Below are 16,899 nucleotides of genomic sequence, written 5' to 3'. Positions count from 1 at the left end.
GTTTCCGGCCCTCTAGTGGAGAACCTCCTGGCAATTCTAATTATTCCGCCAGGCTGCAGCGGTCACCAGACATTTCAATCGTGGTTTTACTCACGACTGAACAGGAAAATACTGTTTGGGGAAACACAGGCATTTGTGGCACGGTAAGGCGTTTGTGGGGGATGGGTTCGTAGCTGTGACTGCTAATGTAGCTAGCTAGTTTCGCATTCCGCCGGGAGACATGATTTAGTTACGGAAAACATGCTTGTATGTTTGCAGAAGTTGGTAGAGTAGTCGAATTCGGTACTCTAGTAAAAGTACAGCTACTTCATTATTTTATAAACTGAAGTCGGCGTAAAAGTAATCAACAATCTCACTACTTTAATGAGAGTAAAAGTATCTAGAAAAAAAGACTACTGGAGTAGCTTGTTGGTTTACAAAATCGGAATTGGTTATTAACAAGCTTTACAGTTGCGGACTTTTCTAATCAACAGCACAGATAAAAAAATCAAATCTAAGATTAAAATATGCTCTCCAAATAAAACAAACACAAACTGTGGAAATAAAAGACCATATACCTTTTTGACAATCAAAAACAGCACGGGAAAACCACAGTATAGATAATCATTGGCTAACAGCAGGATGTTAAGTGGTTCTTTGTATAAATACGTGGGATATATATAAAGTATTCCTAACTTTGGGCTATTAGGGGTGGAGCCGAACCCGAATACGGTATTCGGAAAGACACAAATAATGTGTTTTTTACTTTAAAAAATATTTGTATTCGGGAACAAGAAAAACTTTATATCAAAAAGCTGCGTTTCCTCTTGAGACCGCAGTGCATGCCCGGATGAGTGAGTGAGTGAGTTCAGGAGTCGGGGGGGGGAGTAAAAGAGGTGACTGACACAGGCTGCTCCACACAGCAACAGAGAAGGCTCGGCTGAGCGAAAAAAAGACTTAACTGTATCACTATTTTTGTACCTTAACTGGGTTCCGGAGGCAGTTTATAACTTTCGGGAAGCGGAGTTTGATCGGGAGATTATTCCATTACGCTGCATTATTGACGTCTGCAGTCAGGTGCTCTCATGTTCGCTCTTTTTACGTAGCTCTGTTAGCTCGGTAATTTAGACAATAGGCTGTTGACAGAGTAACGTTAACGTTTGGTTAAAAAGGTTAAAACAATGCTTGTGTAGTTGTGTCGAATTGTATGCACTTGTAGGAGTTATATGGTACGTTTAAGTTACTCTGTCTACTGCATATCCATAATTATTATAATGGATATAATTAAAGAATACTTGCACTGTAACGTAAATTAGAAGTGCAACGCAAAAAAACTGGATTTTTACGCCTATTTTGAATTTTACTCGAATACAAATACTTTCCCCCCTCAACAAATACAGATACAAATACCGGCTGCTTTGCGCACACACACACACACACACACACACACAGCATTTCCTGTTTTTTTATGTAAAATAAATACCATACTTGGCAAAAAATAAAATTATTATATATAATAAAAAAAACCTTGTGTGCCGCTAGCACGTTTTTATTGACAATGGCAGCTGTATTTTGTATTGCATCATCTGAATAAGTAAAATTTGGGAGTCGAACTAAGATCATTGGAGCTGGTGTAAGTGAAGAAAATCGTTCCTTACCAAGTATCAAGTCTCAGGTTAAACCCAAGTTTAATCCTGTGTAAGGAAAAGCAGTAAAGATCCTCCAATGTTCTTGGTTGATCATTTGAATACAGACAGTGTTAGCAATTTATGATTGTGGGGGAGGTCAGGGAGAGATTTGGTGTTCCAGTGGGTGCCATTAGGGTGATAAGGAAGTAATTACATTTACAGTGGCTGAGCTACCATTTGCTCTAATGGGAAGTCTCCGTCCTGTCCTGCCCCTGCCTCAGGATCCTCACACTGCTGGAGGTTGCTCTTTATATGCAAATGTACTCACAACACCTACACCTTGTTGGGGTATAAAGGGGGATCAAGAACTGTCCTTTAATTTGTATTTGAGCTGCCTTTCAATACCCAGTGTATGTCTACACTGTATTACATTATATTGTACTGTTCAATAAACCACCATTTTGCTGAAACAAGACTCTGCAAGTGGATTCCTTACACATGTGTTCCCTATCTGAGCCCAATTACATTTGCTGTCAGTTAAACTGAGTTATTCTTAGCCGGAGTAGGCTTCTTTGTCTGGTGGGACCCCGGCTTTCCCTTATGTCAAGGAAAAAAGTGGACTGCGAAATACATTCACGCTGCAGTTTGAATTAGTGCTCTCATACTGTTACCCAGTGAAATCGATCTTGGGTGTGGTTTGCATGGAACATTAGGGGGAGGGGGGGGGGGGATGATACTGATGGGGTGGCTGAATACCACTGGTAACAGCCTTAAGTCGACAAAAGGTGAGATGCAGGAGAGTAGGCATTGCATTTTGCAGATATACTCAAGTAAGACTGCAGAATATTCACTTATTACATTGAAAGTAGATTATTTTTTCCTCAAGTTACTTGATTAAGTGTAGTGCGCCCCTACCCCCCTCTGCATATTTGACATTTTGTTACATATTTCAGGTGGGAACGTGGACTTGGTCGCCGCACAAGATAGAAAGGACTTTGGGCATGAGTTTGTCAGATGAGGTAAGGCAATTGGGGGAGAACTGGCAGCTAAAACTGAGGACAGCCTGTTATATCTGACATGGCCAGTGGGTGCAGTGGCTTTTTGGTGGTGGTGTGCCTGCTCTGTAAAGCATGAAGCAGCTTCATGAAAGGCCCTGTCCCCATGCAGGAGGATTTCTCAGATATCCGGGCCTATTTCTCAGAGGCTGAATGGGTTCGGCTGCAGAGATGCGAGAAGGTGCACTACAGGAACATGAAGACGAACCACCAAGCCATGTTGGATATGGGTAGGCCTCAGGCTCCGGCATTAGACTTGGACGAGTACCAAGAGTGCAGTGGTCCGCAACTGTGTTTTCTCTAGGGTTGAATCCCATCACCCCAGTGTTCATGAGAAGAAACCGAACCAGGAGGGTGGCGGAAAGTCCGGGCGTTGACAAACGCAGCGATTCAGAGAAGTGGATTCTTCACCTTCTGAGGAGGAGCCCGGGCAACAAGGTGAGATGAGGTGAAACAGCCAGTTGGAGGGCTCCCACTGTGACGGGTGATTTCTTCAGGCACAGCATCAGGCATTCGTCTGTGTCGTTCAAGCACAAGGCACTTTCACACTGAAGTTCAGGGACCTTTGGTTTATAAGTTCCTGGGCTGTCTCGGCCAGGAACTTTTGTATCTCCAGGCCGTTTTTGTGTATGGCTTTCACAACACGCATCAGGAACTAGGACCTTTTTGCTGAAGCATGGAAGGTGCAAAAAGTTTGTAAGTTTAACGTTGCACATAATCTTCATACAAAACTTTACCGCCATTCCAAAATAACGGAGGCTGGATGAGTCCTTTTAGTTAGTTGTCAGTTTATTGGGTGCTCAATCGTGATCAAAACAAGACACTGCCTTTTATCTATATTTTTGGTAATATAACCCATGGCATGTTCATGATTTTTATTAAATCTGGCCAGCAGATCGAGCTTTCATTCTCCGCAGAATAAAAAAAAATATGTAACATTGTCTTGCTAGTAAGCGATGGCAAGTTTCACTACCGGCCTTTTTTGACAAAACTATATTAGGTAGTGATAGAAATTTCTGATGCAGACGTTTGGAGATGCAAGCAAAAAATGTATTACTTGATACATAAATGGAATTATTTTTGTACCCCAATTGTGTCTGCTCAATTTTTGCTCTGCTGCATCTCATTTTCTGCACTTATTTGTAACTTCCAAGTTTGTGCTGGTGCTTGTGGTTGACCATTCAGCAAGTTAATCGCTCTAAGTGCCTCCCCAGTAGTTTGTGTTTGAGCAAATCAGGAGTAGGTACTAGAAAAGAGTTCTGGAACTGCCTCCAAAGAACTAGAATTGTGCTGCGTTCTTACAGTGTAAACATGACAAAGGTAACTGGTTCTGGGAAAAGGATCTGGTTCCGGAAATAGTTCGAGCGATGTTGAAAGCGCCTATAGATGACCAGAACTCTAAGTAGGAGCGTTATGGATATACCCTACGGTGACGCAGTCTGCCTGAAGTCTTCATTTGTGTCTTCAGCATCCAGGAGTTTTCCAATCTGTATTCTGGTGGTCCGATCAGAACGAAACCCCTGCTGTGGGGTCAGAATCGTATGCCACAGACCAGGGAAGGAGGGTCTGTTTGTGGTCAACTCAAGCTGTTGCTGGCTGTGCATTACAACACACTGACTAACTGGCACTGTCTCAGTGTTTAATTTCATTTTGGTTTCAGCAGACTCCTTCCTGCAGTGAAACCAGCTGCCACACAAACCAGAAACCTTCCCAGCAGGGAGTCGAAGAGGGTAACAAAGAGGAGGGGGAATTCCTGGTATCTGAGGTTGAAGGGACTGTGAACGAGAGCCCCCAAAAGGTGAAATGGAGTGTATGTGGGTCTCTTCACAAATGTCACTTGTCCATTCAGAGGTGGTTTAATTTTTGTGTGTTAATCACAAAAGCAGCCAAATATAGGTTATGCCAGAAAAGGAAAAAAGTGCAGTTTGTGTGGCTTGAAAATGATTTTAGTTTGCTATCTGCTCTAGGGCTGGACAATAATTCGATATCAATATATATCGCGATATAATTTTTTTCGATAACGGTGATACGATTTTTAAACACATTTCCGATATTTCGATATACATTTGAATATTATATATATTCACCGGCTTTTAAAAATGTATCACAAGTGCTAAACAGCGCGTATTCAAATCGCATTCGCATGGTAATTTGCTGAACAACGCAGCTGTGAAACGTGATCCAGGTAAAACTTTTTTAGACAGCATAAATAATATTGAAGCATTTGTTTTCATGCAGACTGTTAAAAGCAAAAGCAACAAAGCATTTTAGACTTTGTAAAGAAACCATAGTAACCACGTGTATGATACTTTTCAGAGCTGCGTCAGAGGGAAATGACTGATGAATTTAATTTTGACACTGGTTAGCTTTTTGTGAAAACGAACTACAGTACACCCCGCAGGTTTTTTGTGATTTTGTGAGCGATCTTTGTGTTTTCAATGTTGGAGAATATAATTAAAGGTTTGTATCAAGAAACGACGGTGGTTTTTATTGTATACTGGTAAATCTCTGCTGTTAGTTGGTGGTATGCCTTTTGTTAGCCAACATGTATGTCGGGGCCGGCTCTACGCTGGGGCAATGCCCCCTTAAGCAAACGTCCTGCCCCCTTAAATCAAACTTTTAGAAGTTGAGGAAGAAAATAATAATTACCCACAAACTGAATATGGACAAGATTTACTACAGTAGCTGAAAAATCCACTGAAAAAGGCACAAACGAGATGATAAGTTTCACTTCTTGTTCGCTCTTTCCCTCCGCGTTCTGTATGTGCGCGGGCTCATGCAGCACTCGGCAGATCCCCCACTCACCCTCCCCCCAGCTAAACATCCAATCACTGTTAGTATGCAAATGAGCCAGTTTCTCAGTAGGCAGGGCAAAGCGAAATGAGCTGCGTGATTGCGGTAGGTTTGGAGGAAACAGCAATCTCTCTCGTCAAAATCATAGTGACTAGTGAGATCATGGTTCGAATTATTTTTGTCTATTTGGGGGGGTCTTGATCGGGGGGTACTGTACCCCCCAGTACCCCCCGATCAAGACCCCCCCAAATAGACAAAAATAGCAGTTTGGGGGGGGGGGGGTATTAAAAAAAAAAAAACAACAAGAAAAATGTTAAGAAAGAACCTCACCTTGTAGGAAAATTTTATGTAAAACGATTTTAGACACCCCTAGTGTGGATCGTACCATTTGAACCACCTTGGCGCTAGAAGCAGCTTAGCCAGTCGGTTACGTCATTCATTCTCATTGAGCGACTTGTTCGTTGTGATTTCAAGATTCTTTATTCGTCACATACATAGTTATAACAAGTACAACATGTAGTGAAATGAACCCTGACCGATCCTATTTTTCAGTTTTATATTTCAAGACTCGGTGAATTGATTTTTTCTTTTTCATAACTTAGCCTACCCTTTTTAGTTTTGGTAATATTGGCAATAGTGAAAAGTGTTTTGTTGGGTTCAAATATGTTTGATATAGGCCATCCAATTAAGGTAAATGTCTTGTTTTTAATCTGATGAGGAATATTTTATTTTATTTTTTGTTTTACTTTTCAGTTTTCCCCCTGAGGGATTGCCACCTTACTGTGGTCAGGGGCTTTGCGTGCCTCAGTGACCCTAAGAGCTACACCAGCAGAAGCTTAGCCTTCAGGTGGGACACCCAAGTTGGACAGGTCTTAGGGCAGAGGCCTGACAAAGTGCAATCCAATTACATGACAAAAACAGTTATCCAGAGCACCACCCCACCCCTTTCCTGCCTTTGTCGCCACCATGTGCCCCCTTCACATTTCTGTCTGCCCCCTCATATATGCATGTCTAGAACCGGCCCCGATGTATGTACATATTTATAGCATGCCGATCGCGTCAAACAAATCGCGGCAATGCCAAAAACCCGTGCATGTACATTCTCAGTTATTAACGCACATAAATACATTTCAAGCACATGCTAATATAGTGCTGCCATATTGGTTTTCGGTTATCTCGATCATCGGTTATCTCGACGCTTTTTGGCAACCCCCTAGGCCGGCGACATAACCGGGTTCGACTGTATATGAATAATCAGCCTGTTCTAGTTTAAATGGAAATATATTATTGTTAATAAGCTGAGTCTGAGAGTTTTATTTATTTGATAGTTTATTTCACATTTCTTGTTTGTAAAGGCTAAATACAAATAAAAAGTGAACCTTTTTTTTTTTGTACTGTTTTTATTTAAAAAAAAAATTATATAATTTTAATAGGAGGAGCCTGGAGGTATTATAGACTTTGCAAATTCAGTTTGCAGACAACCATTGTGCGTGTCCTCGGCAGTTTTTTCCTGAGGCTTTTTAATATTGTCCATATCGATATCGGAATTATATCGTATCGACCAAAATTAAGAAATATATCGTGATATAAATTTTTGCCATATCGTCCAGGCCTAATCTGCTCCTATTTCTCTTTTAAGCAAATAGAACAGCCTGTATAAAATTATGAAGTGAACGGCTTATTCTGCCTTGTTTGGTTTTTATGGCTGAAGATGAAGGACGCAGCGGTTCAGGATGTGACTGAGGAGGAGCTGACTGGTTCTCTTTCGTTACACACTGATGGGAGGAGCAAAGAGTGTGTGAAACCTCCAAACCCAGGTGATTTTAACTACCAGCATATGTGCAATTGTAACTACCATCAAAACTGCAATTGTTTTGGTGTATTTGGAGGCAATAGTTTGTACTTCATGTTGCCATTTCAAACCAGCAGTGTTGATGCTCTGTGCAGTTCAGTTCAGGCATGTCAGAGATTGCAGTGTGAATAGCACACTGTGAATATGAACTGCGTATGGAGTAATGAAGGCTCTTTGGAAGATATGTTTGCCTTTCTCTTTTAAACCTGTTCCATCTCAGTACTGACTGCCGTGTCTCCATCTTCCCCCAGCAAGGAGAGTGGATGAATCCTCCAAAACTTTTGCTTGCTCTCAGGATCCATTCTCCTACACTGCAGACATTGACCTGCACAGACATATCAAAATATCTCACCCCAAGGAGTATGTCAGACAGCTGAGGACTGGATCTATCTACACAACCCAGGATTCACCAACTTCTGCTGGTCCCTGTGCCGCTCAGCCCAGTACAGACACAATCAGGACCCTGGAAGAAGCCAGTACAGACACACTGACAGCACAACAGTGTTCCCAGGGTGAGATGACTTTCAATATAAACAGAGACTGTAAAATACACAGGCAGCCTCACACAGAGAAGTCGTCCCACCAGTGCTACCAGTGTGGAAAGAGCTTCAAACGTTTAGAAAGCCTAAAGACACACCAGCGGATTCACACAGGGAAGAGGCCCTACCAGTGCTCCCAGTGTGGGAAGAGCTTTAATGAGTTAGGAACCCTAAAGACGCACAAGCGGATTCACACAGGAGAGAGGCCCTACCAGTGCTCCCAGTGTGGGAAGAGCTTTATTCAGTCAGGAAACCTAAAGATCCACCAGCGGATTCACACAGGAGAGAGGCCCTACCAGTGCTCCCAGTGTGGGAAGAGCTTTAGTGAGTTAGGAAACCTAAAGAAACACCAGTGGATTCACACAGGAGAGAGGCCCTACCAGTGCTCCCAGTGTGGGAAGAGCTTCAGTCAATTAGGACACCTAGAGAGTCACCAGCGGATTCACACAGGAGAGAGGCCCTACCAGTGCTCCCAGTGTGGGAAGAGCTTTAGTAAGTCAGGAAACCTAAAGAAACACCAGCTGATTCACACAGGAGAGAGGCCCTACCAGTGCTCTCAGTGTGGGAAGAGCTTCAAACGTTTAGAAAGCCTAAAGACACACCAGCGGATTCACACAGGGAAGAGGCCCTACCAGTGCTCCCAGTGTGGGAAGAGCTTTAATGAGTTAGGAACCCTAAAGACGCACAAGCGGATTCACACAGGAGAGAGGCCCTACCAGTGCTCCCAGTGCGGGAAGAGCTTTAGTGAGTTAGGAAACCTAAAGAAACACCAGCTGATTCACACAGGAGAGAGGCCCTACCAGTGCTCTCAGTGTGGGAAGAGCTTTATTCAGTCAGGAAACCTAAAGATCCACCAGCGGATTCACACAGGAGAGAGGCCCTACCAGTGCTCCCAGTGTGGGAAGAGCTTTAGTGAGTTAGGAAACCTAAAGAAACACCAGTGGATTCACACAGGAGAGAGGCCCTACCAGTGCTCCCAGTGTGGGAAGAGCTTCAGTCAATTAGGACATCTAGAGAGTCACCAGCGGATTCACACAGGAGAGGCCCTACCAGTGCTCCCAGTGATGATCTCGATTAGGACACATTGAGAAGCACTCACTTGACAGTTCATTATCACAGTTAGTCCAGTAAGTTGGTTCTTGAATTTTTCTGAATTGTATTTGTGAAATACCAGTATGTTGGGTCCCCCTCATTAGTCCTGTTGATGTTTAGGATTTGTTTGACAAAGATTCGGAGGCAGTGTTTTAATAGTTACAGTATATTTTGAAGGTAGACTTCGACTGCAAAGCAGTTTTATAAACTACTGAAAAATTACACAGTTGTGTATTTTACAGAAGAGGATTCGGGCCACGTGAAATAATAATCAGAATTCTGAGGAAGAAGTCTGAATCCTGACATTACAGTCAGAGGCTGGCTGCAGACCTCAGGCTCCATGCAAGACACAAAGCAGAATACACAGAGGCCCTTTCCTTATCTAGGGCCACAAGTGCAGATGTCAGTGTTGGTGGAAAATGGCCGAATTGGTAGCATTCCTGCACATTAATTGATTGTGAACATATGAAATATTTAATTTTTAGGAGGCTATATGAGTGTTATATGTTGTAGTTTTATTTGAACATTGTGTAAGCATCTGAAGAAGAATTTTCATCGCATGAGCTTTTATTGTGGTGAGTTTTTTGAGTCTTAAAATGTTTTGAAACTTGGCATATTGAAGACAAAGGTAAGTCAATTTCTCTTTTACACAGTGTGTAAGTGTACTATGTTGGGTACAGTTTACAAAAAGGGTTTCAATTGCATTCTTTTTAGTTACTTTTCTACAATCCATTACAAGGAAGACTAAGACTTTTTGAAAATAATCAACCAAGGTGACACAGGGCAGTGGTGGCGTAATGGTTAGGGAAGTGCACTTGTAATTGAAAGGTTGCTGGTTCGAATCCCTGACCATCAAGGTACCATCCCCAAGCACTGCTCCCTGGGTGCTGAATGGGCTCTTTGCACATCAGCTTTTGCTTTCGTGGAAATGCGGCTCACTCGTTTCCGGTCTGTAAGAAATGGCATCATTTTACACGCGAAGTTTACAGGACCTGCTAAATATTGCAATCGGCGACATTCATCGTCTTTATAAATCCTCCTCTGAATCACCTACAAGTAAATTAGAAAAGGGCTTTAAGATGTATGCCTCTTACATCCACGAAGACGAAGGTGAGTTTTGTATTCTTTTAACTATAGCGTTAGCTATAGCTTATCATTAACATTACTCCCAGACAGTGTTGGTATATATGTCCTAATGAAGTATCTATTATCATCCCTAGTCATTCTAGTGGAGAGTACCTACTTCATATGTTCTATATGTGTTATAAGTACATACTGTGTTATTCTGTGTTGTTCTGTGTTTGCTATTCTTAGTGTCAAACAGGGACAGGGCAACAGGAAAGGTTGCTGTACGGGCATTTTGCTTCAGGTCTATGAAGAAGCACGATAAACCCCATAGTGTAAAAGTAGGGCAGCAGTGGTAATTTGTCAGAGTTCGAGTTCAACAGTTCTAAAAGGTTTCAGTTCAAGCTGTTCAATGTTCAAATTTGTTATGCATGTGCAAAGTATGGCCACGTTCCAGTTGGCCTCTGTGTTATTCCTTTTGTTGTTCTTGCATGTGTTTTATGGTGCATTCAAATGGTGGTGTGTTTACCGTGTTCATGAGATGAGTCCACATGATCGGCCCCCTTCTATCGTATTCACGACTTCGGATGGCAAACTTTTCTGGAAGTCAGAGCCCACGACCTCACGTACATGACTTCCCATGTCATAATCACGAGTTCCATTTGAACACAGCATTAGAATGTCATTCTAAGGATGGCACTCCATCTCATGCCAACAGTTTGTAAGCCAAATCTAACAATATGTAATGACTGAAAATGATCTGTCAACAGATAATCCTCCGAGATGCAGTTCCTGTAATTATGGTGCTCTGCAGATGCTCTACTGTCTTATACTTTGAGAGACTCACTCAGCCCTGCTCTCCAAACTACGAAAAATCATGGTGCAGGCTGATGATGTTAGCGCATGTGTATAAGCAAAAAGCCACATGAATTCCAATCTGAGCGTTCACATTCAGGTCGCATGGCCGCGAATTGGATATGCATCAGATTTAGTACCACATATGAAAGTGGCACAAATCCGATTTGAAAAGATCAGATTTGCGTCTCCACACAGCCCTGAAAAGATCAGATCTGTGTCACATTAAGGCAAAAAATCCAATTTGAGTCACTTCAGCATGGCAGTGTGAACGTAGCCATTGTTTTTAACTGCACATTGCTTGGATACATTTATTTTCTTATTTTACAAATTACTGTTTTGATAAATGTGCTTAATGTGTTTAGTACAGTATATGCTCTTCTTGTTTTATCCGGTTCATTTTGTGTTTAAATACTAACAAAAAAAAAAAGAAAAACATATTTAGGTGTAATTTTTTTGGGGCCGGGAACCAATTAATTGGTCTTCCATTATTTCTTATGGGGAAAATTCGATCAGGATTCGATCCGGAGTTCTGAATGGAGTAAGTTTGAGTTCTGAGGTACCACTGTAGCATAATTAATAAGAATAATTGTCATGTACAGTAATAATTACTTAATTTCACAGCACATCTAACATTTGTAACAGAGCTGCCTAGTTCACTAAAGCTAAACAGATTTGGAACTAAATAAATATTTATAAATATTTTTTTCTTTTTCAATAGCAAAATCTGTATGACATTAATTAGAAACTACGCACTCTGGAACAGGGGAGTTTGCGGACAGTCAGTCTAAGCTTAAGTAATCAATTTAAAGCTAAATTTTGGAGAGAAAAAAACACCAGTCGAAACTTACTGAAACTCCAGCTGCTAGAATGGTACCGTTGTTGCTTGTTCTACCCATTTTTTCTTTCGACAAAGCTAAACACTCTCCCACTATTTAGACGACTTGGAAGATTTGTTCTTTCTGTGATAATGTGAGTGAATCCCAGGAACATTTATTTTTCTCTTGTACACTGGTCAACACTTTTTGGTATACTTTGCTTAATTGTTTATCTTCACAATATGTAATACCACATTTAGAGTATCTCACCATTAAGTTTGGGGTTTTCAGAATCGTTTGCCAAGTACATTCACACATACAAGGAATTTGCTTTGGTGGTTGGTGTCAGACTTCGAGAGATGAGGTGGTTAATATATAAATATATTAGTGCTGTCAAACGATTAAAATTTTTAATCAGATTAATCACAGGATTGCTGTGGATTAATTTCGATTAATCACGATTAAATATCATTCATTTTTAGTCTATATTAATCGCATTTCATTTTGCATGAGCAAACAGACTCAAGAAAAAAGGGAATATATATGCACTTAACATGTTTATTGAACATCTTGAACACGAGTCTGATGCATTCCATCTGTCACAGAAGTGCAATACCATGGACCCATATCAAAAAGCAAGATTTTTTGCTTAGCCGGACAACTTGTAGGATTTAAGGTACCTCAGTTTAAATGGTCTTTATCTTCGTTCACTTTCAATTAGCATGAACTACTGTAAATCCGACAAATAATCCGACTAATAAAGAAATCCAATTCTAGCCCGGTTAATTGCCATTGTTAGCAATATCAGTTAACACATTACGTGCCGTGCTTTACGTATAAAACTCCATAGCAACACGTCCACAGATAAGTTGGACGGTATAGTGTCTGCGACCGATTTAATGAGCCACAAATGAGAAGTAGTGCATAAACAGTATAAAACTTACAACTTCCCCTTCTGTTGATAAAAGGCGCAGCCATCTCAGATTCTGAACTTGGGATCCTCTGTGCTGCTCCGAGATATTTCTCGGATCTCCAAGAAATGGGAGTACGCCTGTTGTCACTTCTGGCTTCAAAACTCGGAGTCCGACTCTTAATGTGAGTTCCCAGGGCAAATAGAACGCACCAAAACTGCCCGAAATGGGTTGACAGAGACATTTCTGGGATTTTGAGTCATTCTGCGCTGCAGATGGGTTAATTGAGTTAAATTTTAATCAGATTAATCACGATGATGGATTAATCCGCGTTAACCCGTTAATTTTGACAGCCCTAAAATATATATACATAGGTACTAATATAAATATACACTGCTCAAAAAAAATTAAAGGAACGCTTATTAATCAGAGTATAGCATCAAGTAAACTAAACTTCTTGGATATTCATCTGGTCAGTTAAGTAGAAGAGGGGGTTGTTAACCAGTTTCAGCTGCTTTGGTGTTAATGAAATTAACATCAGGTGTACTAGAGGGGCAATAATGAGACGACCCCCAAAACAGGAATGGTTTAACAGGTGGGGGGCCACTGACATTTTTCCGTCCTAATCTCCTCTGACTGTTTTTTCACTAGTATTGCATTTGGCTACGGTCAGTGTCACTACTGGTAGCATCAGGCGATACCTGGACCCTACAAAGGTTGCACAGGTAGTCCGACTACTCCAGGATGGCACATATTGATGTGTCATTGTCAAAAGTTTTGCTGTGTTTCCCGCACAGTCTCAGGGGCATGGAGGAGTTCAGCCCTCTGTAGGTTGATAATTTTCATTTCCATCAAACGATGTGGCATCTTTTTTGTTCCTAACACATTACCCAGTCCATATCAGTATAGAAATCTAGCATGACTTTTTTCCCCATGGTGGCGCAGGAGGTAGTGCTATCGCTCCACAACTGGAAGGTTGCAGGTTCGAGCCCTGGTTCCTCCTGACCCCATCAAAGTGTCCTTGAGCAAGACACTGAGCCCCAAATTGCTCCTGGTGTGCAGGTTGGCACCTTGCATGGCAGCCTCTGCCACCGGTGTATGAATGTGTGTATGGATGGGTGAATGTGAGGCATAAATTGTAAAGCACTTTGAGTACTCGTAAGAGTAGAAAAGCGCTATATAAATGCAGTCCATTTACCATTGAGATCTGTGTTTCCAAAGTGTTCCTTTAATTTTTTTGAGCAGTGTAGTTAGTGTATGTGGAACATGATACAGCAGTGAAAATATACACATATTTAAGAGAGTACATGCTTGTGCTAGGGTGGGGAAATGGTAATTAAGCGAGTGTTCCTGGCCTTATTGATGAGGCGGGCCGCGGTGGGGAAGAAACTGTTCCTATGGCATGATATTTTGGTCCCAATGGACCGCAAACTTCTGCCAGAGGGGAGAGTCCGGAGGAGTTTGTGACCAGGGTGAGAGGAATCAGCCATAATCCTTTCTGCTCTTTTCAAAGACCAGGGGCCTCATGTATAAACGGTGCGTAAGCACGAAAATGTTGCGTACGTCCGTTTCCATGCTCACGTCGAGATGTATAAAAACAAAACTTGGCGTACCGCTACGCACATTCTCACGGCAGCTCCAGACATGGCATATGAATGTTTCTGATCGGTTTTGTAAACGGACGGCACTTAGTGGCAAGTCATTGCTACTGTGGTTTCCCTTTTTAAACTCACAATCATGACGCTGACTTTATCCAATACACCGACATTAATTATATATTGTTTACAAATGTACGGCACCTGAATTTTAATCAATTTGTAACAATAAAACGGTACAAAAAATGACCGAACTATTACAACTCCCATGGCAGCTTATGCAAGAATTAGAAGAGAGCACGCATTCAGGGATCATAGTGATTTCTTGGCCCATGATGATGACTGGCTTCTAAGTTGATTCAGATCTCCAAGAGCAATCCTTTTGGAGCTCTATGCTGAACTGGGGCCAGCATTACAAAGGCAGACGATGAGGAATTGCGCCATATCTGTTCCTTTACAAGTTCTGTCCACTCGTGGGTTCTTATAGCCACAGGTGCTTTTCAGCGAGAACTTGCGGACCGATCGGGTATTTCTCAGTCAACACTGAGTCGCGCCATGCCAGCTGTATGGGATGGCATAATCCGCTTGTCACCCAGATATATAAAATTTCCTTACACTATGGTTGAACAGGCAAACATTAAAGTGCAATCTGCAGCGATGTCAGGTTTTCCCAATGTAATCGTTGCTATAAAGGCACCTTCAGAGAACAAATTTGCTTATGTAAATAGAAAGCACTTTCACTCTTAATGTACAAATTATGTGCGATTCCAACATCTGTCTCATTAATGCATGGGCGTCGCCGCCATTAAATCTAAGGGGGACGTGTCCCCCTCACATTTCATAATTATTTGTTTGGATCCCCCCAAATTTAATATAAAACATCAGTCTTATGCCAGTGTGTCCCCCCCATTCAAAATGCTTCTGACGCCCCTGCATTAATGTTGTGGCTAGATGGCCTGGCTCAACACATGATTCGTTCATTTTCAGAAACAGTAGTGTTGGAAACAAACTTGAAAATGGGGTGGTACGTGATGGCTGGCTGCTCGGTAAGAAGATTTTTCCCATTTTATAATTTCGCCCAATACGGTAAGCTTTGTTTGATTTAACCATTTGACAACTCCTTAGGGGACAGTGGGTACCCACTGAAGTCTATCGTGGCTTCTCACGCCGCTCGCAAACTCACAGAATGAACAGGAGCGGCGTTATAATGCTGCCCCCCATCCTCGGGCTCGGCGGTGATGGTGTGCACTGTAGGGCGGCTTTAAGGCTGTTGGCGCTACCTGGACAAGACTGCTGGGGTGCTGCTATACATGCAGTCTGCAAAAAGTGTGTCACATTGTACACGTATGTAGCATGTTGCATAATCTGGCTCAAAATCGTGGCTTGCCGGTATCTGAGGAGCTTAGGCAAATTTCAGTATCACACAACGTATCATTTAGATGTTTTAATTCATTGGCAACATCTTACAGCATTCACGATTTCTTTTTGTGACTGCAGCACAGCTTCAGTCAGCACACGGCTGGATGGTCGCCCCCCGGTTTCTGAGGCACGGGAATGTGTGCAGCCAGCGCCCAAAGATGTGCTCGGCACAGCAGCACCAACACCGCCTGTGTCGTCCTCGGCACTGGGGGCACCTCTTGTACTATTGTCTGTAAAAATAAACAAACAGAATAAACGAATGTAACTTGTTATTCATAAACATGCAAGTAATTCAAACAAGTATGGTACGAGAAAAACTCACCCGCGCTGACATCGGCGTCCCCTTCGGGAACATCGGTGTCCCCGATCATTGCAGCAACTAGTTGCTCAAAGGGTGCTAGACCTCCGCCTGTGCTGTAAGGACTTGCGGTGAGCGGCCGCTCATTTTTTCACGTCGATTTCAATGTTCGACCACTTCTTTTTAATTTCAGAACCAACATTTATTACTGACTCCGCCAACTTTCATTTATTGCTGATGCCACTACTTAAACCACCAAATATCACTTCTCTTTTCTCGATTTCTGTTAACATGACCTCCACTTCGCACTCGCTGAAATACTTTTTTCCCACGTGGTTTATCCATTGTTGTTTAAGAAAAGCATAGAACAAAGCGGGTATTTATACAGATTTACATATGCAAATATACATAATTGTGGGCGGGTCGGGGAGTGGCTGTGGACTCGTTCACGTACATAAATTTCACGCTCATTGGGATTTATAAAGGGAATGTGCGTAGATTTGTGCTTACGCAAAGTTTTATGCATCTGGATTTTTTCTTTCTTACGCACATTCCTAGTTTTGTCTGTACGCCATGTTTTAGTGTGAATTCTACGCACGTCGTTATACATGAGGCCCCTGGACTCGTACAGGTCCTGTAAAGATGGAAGGTTGCAGCCGATTGTCTTTCCAGCAGAGTGAATGATGTGCTGTAGTCTGCTCTTGTCCTTAGCAGTGGCAGCAGGGTACCAGACGATGATGGAGGTAGTGAGGATGGACTCAATGATGGCAGTGTAGTGCACTATCATAGTCTTTGCCAGACTGAACTTCTTCAGCTGCTTCAGGAACAACATTCTCTGTTGAGCTTTTTTAGTGAGAGAACAGATGTTCATCTCCCATTTAAGGTCCTTGCTGAATGCTGATCCTGGTGCCCACAGCGGTGACTGGTGAGCCGAGCAGGAAGACGAGTAGAATTGGGGCAGAGCAGAGAAGGATATTCCTTGAAGAGAAGGATACTGAAT

At 42.2% G+C, this 16,899-nt stretch overlaps 1 pseudogene; it reads left to right on the top strand.

Moving 5' to 3' along the window:
- The first annotated feature begins 3 nt into the window (after positions 1-3).
- On the top strand, positions 4-15,857 carry LOC140581263 (uncharacterized; annotated as a pseudogene).
- The last annotated feature ends 1,042 nt before the right edge of the window (positions 15,858-16,899 follow it).

This window comes from Paramormyrops kingsleyae, chromosome 20, assembly GCF_048594095.1.
Source record: "Paramormyrops kingsleyae isolate MSU_618 chromosome 20, PKINGS_0.4, whole genome shotgun sequence".
NCBI lineage: Eukaryota > Metazoa > Chordata > Actinopteri > Osteoglossiformes > Mormyridae > Paramormyrops > Paramormyrops kingsleyae.
The sequence above is the reverse complement of the archived record's forward strand: the minus strand, read 5'-3'. Positions and strand labels throughout refer to the sequence as shown.